This window comes from Chamaea fasciata, unplaced genomic scaffold (genome assembly GCF_029207755.1).
Source record: "Chamaea fasciata isolate MVZ Bird 193981 ecotype frontalis unplaced genomic scaffold, bChaFas1.0.hap1 SCAF_19, whole genome shotgun sequence".
Classification (NCBI taxonomy): Eukaryota; Metazoa; Chordata; class Aves; order Passeriformes; family Sylviidae; genus Chamaea; species Chamaea fasciata.
This window is the reverse complement of record NW_027094104.1, coordinates 8,429,863-8,436,119: the sequence shown is the minus strand read 5'-3', so window position 1 is coordinate 8,436,119 and position 6,257 is coordinate 8,429,863.

Below are 6,257 nucleotides of genomic sequence, written 5' to 3'. Positions count from 1 at the left end.
CCGGTTCTCAGCACAGCATGGGGGTCTCAGGTGCCAGCCTGGGGAGCAGCAGCCTCACCTGTGCTCCCACCTTTGGGTGGTTCAGCTGAACTCTCCCAGCCTTTATTTCCCCCTGTGGGAGCACAGGGATGATGATCAGGGCACGTTGGTATGGTGCACCTTTGCACGCTGGAAAAGGGTTCCTGGAGCAGCGAATTTCTTGCTGGGAATCAGGGTGATGTTTTCACCAGCCTTGAGGCAGGTTCAGGTTCTTGCCTGTGGTCCCTGAGCTTTGAAAGGACCTGGGAATCCCCATGAAAAACGGGGTGAAGCTGCCTTGCTCCTGGCCAGTGGTGCAGCACCCAGCTGCCGCCCAGGGCTGGCCCAGGTTCCTTGGTGTCCCTCTGAACATCAGCAAAAGTAAAGGATGTGGAGAGGGCAGGGAAAACAACCCAGATGGGCAGCGTGGGGCCGTGCTGGTGGGACAGGCTGGCTCCAGGGTTTCTGTGCCAGTTTTCCAAGCCCTTTTCCTTGCCCTGGAGAAGTTGGATGGCAGAGCTGGATCCCCAGTGTCCCACAGTGCAGCACCACCACTTCTCTATTTATTATCCATTTTTTTCTCCCCTTTGCTCCTATTTGTTGTGCTGGTACCTGGAAGGCAAATAGGTCACGGTTCAAACAGGCCCAGTGCCAAACTGGTTGAGATTTGGGCTTTAATGGTTGCCTCTCTTAGGAGCTGGAAGTCACAACCACAGGTTTGGATCAAGTGCAGGAGCCTGCGGAGAGCTGGGAGTGCCTGGACAGGGGAGCAGCTCCCCCCAAGCCCTGCTCTGAATTTCCACACATTTATCTCCTGGGCAAGCTGAAGTTTTGCAGGTTTTGGGTGTCTCCACAAAGCTGAATAGTTGGGATATCAGGGCAAGGGCAGTTTGGTTGGCTGCAGCAGGCAAGGCAGTGTAAGAAACCCTTTTTTTTCTATTGTTATATGAGAAGTACTTGCAGGGTGTCATTTCCAAAGATGAAATTTGGCCCGGGAAGAGCTGCTGTTGAGAAGAGCTTCTCATTGTTCTGCAAGAAATTGGATTTGATTCGTCTGAGTTATGAACCTTTGATAATCTTAAGCTTACCATAGCCAATACATTTTTCTCCTAAACTCACAGCTGTTTTCTGTAATTTTCTCCCTCATCCAGACACACATTTCACAGGGAAAAACACAATTCCAGAAAAATCCTCCTCTTCCCTCAGTGCCACAGTAGGCAGGAAGGTGCTCATTTACAGGCTTTGCCAAACACACACAAATACAGGCTCACTAAACGAGGGGGGTTTGCCTATTTTCCCCCTCTGGAAAGTACAGCTGATCATCTTTCAGAAGGATCTTTGGAGCAAAAGTTACTGAGCTTGAAATTTAGTTCCAGCCGTTTGGAAGATCCAAGCTGACACTCCCGTTCTGCTGGGGAGCTTTGCGTGAGTCACTCAACCTCTTGGCCTTTCCCTGGCCAAACAGAGCCAAAGGACTTTGCCTTTTTTTTTCCACAACTCCCTGCCTTTGCCTATTAAAATACAAAATCCCTTGGGTCTGGAAGATGCAGTGCTGGATGGTCCCTCTCTCTTTTATTTTATTTGTGGCATCTGTCTGTGGAAGGACAAGCCATGGGCACGCCAGCAGAATTTTACAGAGGGAGAAAATGTGCCTTTACCCAACATGTTGTTTCTGGTGAGATTAAACAGGCAAAACTCCTGTTTGCACAAAGCCTTTCCTCATCTCTCCTCTGGCTTCTTTCAAGAGGCCACAGCTCAGCTGAGTGCAAGGAGGATGTGCTTACACAGATACCTGCCGAAGGGAGAGGCAAAGAAAAGAACCTGGCAATGTTTAATGTTGTCCACATATCAGCAGAGTTCTCTCTGTTCATCATAATCCCATTTTCTGCCTCAGACGTGTCATTACTGCCCACCGGATTTGGGGAGATAGCAGCAGGAAATGAGCTGGAAAAACATCAGACAGTTTTGGGTCTTTTTTTTAAAAAGTCATTAACACCTTTAATATATTTAATGAACTGCAAGCAGCTCTCCCGAGTGGAGAAGGATAAATTCTCTGCGGGTGAGACAGTGAAGGGAGGCTCTGCTGGAAGGCAGGAGGAGAGTGCTGGGTTTATTTGGGCTGGAGGACGAGGAGAGCTGAGCGCAGGCCCTGTCCAAATGGCAAAGAGAAGAAGGGCGATGAAAACGGCAGGAGAGTGTGGCTCCCTCTCCTCAGGGCCCTCCCTGGGCAGATAGAGGTGTGCAAGTGGCTCCCACCCGTGCTGCCCTACCAGCAGTATTGTAGTGCTTGCAGAGGTGTTGTCACCATGGAGGTGCACCTTCACCTGCCTGTGTGCACCCCTGAGAGAGACACCATCACCTGTGTGCACCCCTGGAGAGGCACAGCCTCACCTGTGTGCACCCCTGAGAGAGGCACACCATCACCTGTGTGCACCCCTGGAGAGGCACAGCCTCACCTGTGTGCACCCCTGAGAGAGGCACAGCCTCACCTGTGTGCACCCCTGAGAGAGGCACAGCCTCACCTGTGTGCACCCCTGAGAGAGGCACCATCACCTGTGTGCACCCCTGAGAGAGGCACCATCACCTGTGTGCACCCCTGGAGAGGCACACCATCACCTGTGTGCACCCCTGGAGAGGCACAGCCTCACCTGTGTGCACCCCTGAGAGAGGCACAGCCTCACCTGTGTGCACCCCTGAGAGAGGCACACCATCACCTGTGTGCACCCCTGAGAGAGGCACAGCCTCACCTGTGTGCACCCCTGAGAGAGGCACAGCCTCACCTGTGTGCACCCCTGGAGAGGCACAACCTCGCCTGCCCATGGCTCACAGCAGCCAGGCTCAGCTGAGGAGCCCACGCCTGTTTCTGCTCTCAGTTTCCTGAGGCAGACCAGAAAAGGGAGGTGAAGCCAAGGTGTTGCCCCAGGCTGAGCCCAGTTCCTCCCTGCCCACAGTGCTCCAAAGTGGCAACTGTAAAACTCAACCCATTTAACCATTGTTAGGCTGGGGCAGCACATCCCGGGGGAGCCCCTGCTGCAGCTTCCTGCCAGCCAAACTCCAGCACTTCTGTCCTGGCACCACCAGCTACGACCTGTGACCAGCCCAGAGCCCTGGGAGCTGCACACAGGCTCTGCCACTGCCCTCTCCTGCTGGCTCCAGCCTTCTCAGATGGTGATAAAGCACTGGAGATATTGTTCTTCCCACGTACCAGCGGTGCTGTCTGCACACCCATGAGCAGATCTAATTTGCAGCACATGTCTCGGGTGGGGAGAGGAATTTATCCTTCTGACAGGCAGAGAGGGGCCAAGTGCCTTGTCCAAAGCGTGGAGCGAGTGAGTGAATGAACAGGGGCTCAACCCAGACCTGAACTGGTGCCCCAGCTCCTGGCACACGCACCCTGCCTGCTGGCAGCTGCTGGAGCGTGAGGGGACAGCGGAGCAATTTGTTTTGCAGGCTGCTCATTTATAAGGACAGGCCCTTTTTGGGTTTTGCAGCACTTTATAATTTAAAATCGTCTGGGCTGTCATGTCCCCTGTGCTCAGGGCTCCCGTGGCGGGCAGAGGTGGAAGCTGGGATGGAGCTGGGATGAAGAGGTGTCCCAGGCTGTGAGGGGCAGTGCTGGGGGCTCTGCTGCACAGCCCTGCTGGCACTGAGTGCTGGCTCCAGGCACCAGCCCTGGGCTCCCTTCCAGGCCGAGGAGAGCTTACAGGATTTAGCAGGCATGAGCTACAGTGCCACTTCCCTGCTCTCTTGACCCTTCCCATACTGACCCTGGCAGCCTGGTACAAATTTGTCAATTCCCAGTTTGTCCCAGACACAGCATCTCCTGCCCCATCTCTGTCCAGTCGTTGTCCCTTGGGCTTCTCAGCCCGGATCCTCCCTTCCCTGACCTCCGTCCCCTTCTCCCCTTCCCCATCCCCCCTGCCAGGCTCAGTCCTCCCTTCCCTGGCCCTTTCCCAACCCCTTCTCTGAACCAGGGCAGTCTCCAGCACCCAGGGGACAGCCCTGCCTCTCTCCTCACCTTTGTGCAGCAGTGAAAAGCACCTGGCAAAGGTAAGGCCTCGGACAGCACGCTCTGAATTTCAAGTTCCTCCTCTGAAGCCTGCAAAATTGTCCAAAAATTTCCTGCCAACGCAATTGTCCCCATGCTCCCCACAGAACCTGTGATGGTTTGGGTTGTTTTTTTTTTCTCTGCTAAGGTCGGGATTAATACACAGGAGCTGCAGTTTTTGAGTCTGGATTTGGATGTTTATTAACTCTTATCTATGTACAGACTCGGGAGCTGTGAACTCTAACTAGGAAGTTAGAAAACAAAGGTAAAATGGAGCACCTCTAACTCTTTCCAAGGTTATTTAAGCAATAATTACCCAATAACGAGGTGACACCTATATTTTTTTATATTTCCGACCCAACAATGACCACCCAAGGCCCGCAGTGTGGAACCTTTTTCACCCAATTACAGAAAACCGCCCAAACCCATGAAGAAGGAGGAAGAAGAAGTTGAGGAAGAAGAAGTTGAAGAAGAAGGACTCGGACAACACCTCAAATCCTCCATATTGCTTCACACACATTACTATGTACTAGAATTTTTAAATCTAAGTTTCCAGAATTCCAGAAAAAACCTCTCCTGGGCTGCAGAGGCTGGAGATGGTGCTGGGACAGCTGGAGAGGCACACAGTGGCTGCAGAAAGTTTCAACCCAAACAATTAAATCCCTGAAAGAATTTCCAAAAGCACCTAAGCAGGTTACACGCCTAATTCTCAGAGCCCAATGGGACTTGGACACCTAATCTTCTTAGCTGCTTTTGAAAATCTTTGCCAGGTGCCCGTTTGCATGTTTAGGTGCTCTAAAACCTTTGCGAGTCTGAGCTGCGGAGTGTGGTCAGTTTGGGTCAGAGCAGAATCGCAGCAAATCCCATCTGGAGAGGGTTATTTGGGCTTAAATCTGAGCTGGGCAACCAGCAGGGTCCCCAGCCCTGCTGAGGGACGCCATATGTCCTTCGTCATTTTGCTTTATTCTACTTTTGGCAGATTTACCAGGGGGAAGGCAGAAAGGCAGAGCCTTCCCTGCCCAGAGAGCCTCAGCTCTGCCAGGTACCACAGAAAGAGACCCTGCTGTCAAAACCCTCCCTGTGCTGTGGGGTTTTTTGGCAGATCTGACCCATAATGACCATTGCTGTGTGTGACTGAAGGTCCAGGGCAGCAGGAGCAAAGGCAAAGCCACTAAGGAAGAGCGTTGCCTGGCTGGAACTGGGGCAGAGCAGCTCTTTGTGGGACAGCAATGTCTCCGTCCTTACAGTGCTGCTGAAAATCAGGAACTGACCGTGCAAAACGCTGAGCTGCTGCCCAATGCCTCTGGTGGAAGGAGAAACACGGACTTTGGGGAGCTTTGGGAAATCAGGCCGCATGTTTTGAGGGTGAAACACAGACCCGAATGAAAATCTTGGCTGTAGGACAGCAAGGACAACCCCAACCTGTGGGAACAGAGATGCTCCAGCTGACAGCAGGAGAAGAAGGACTCAGAAGTCCTGTGTGCTGGCTCCTGGAAAGCTCAACCCTGGGGGATGCCCACTCTGCCACATCCACCAGCCCCAAGCCCTGACAACCTCTGCACGCTGGGACTCTGACCCCCCACCTTATCCAAGCCTACCCCACCCCCCAAAAGTGACCCCATTTTCTGGGAAATTATTTCCAGTGCAGTAATTGCGGGCTGGAAATTAGACCCCAGCCTTCAAAGAGCGGGCTCTGAAGTGCACATTAGCTCTCTGCTGGGATGAGCCATCTTACCAGTCCCTGCTCGTCTCCTGCCTGAAATTATGTTTGACTACAGGGCATGAAATGTTATTCATCCTTCCCCATCTCCCTCCCATCCGTTTCTATTCAGATTCAGCACTGAGTGGTAGCAGCAGCAGGTATATGAAAAGGATTTTCAGGTGTTCGTGTGTCTTTTCTTTCTTTTTTTTTCCCCCCGGTTCCCCTTTTATACATGAGAAAGCAGCATGAAAGGCAAAGCAAATGAGAATGGGGAAGAAAGTGCCGGATTTAAAGCAATCTGTGAGCACGGGGGTGTTGATTATCTGCGAGGATGGGGCCGCGGTGTGCGGGGCGAGTGGCAGCGTGGGCCCAAGAGCCACCTCTCCGATGGCCCTGGTCAAGGCTGGCGTGGAAAGGGTGGTGCCGAGGCAGCTGATGGGCACGAGGTTAATTCTCATTTCACTCCCTGGCAGCAGCAATTTCACGGAT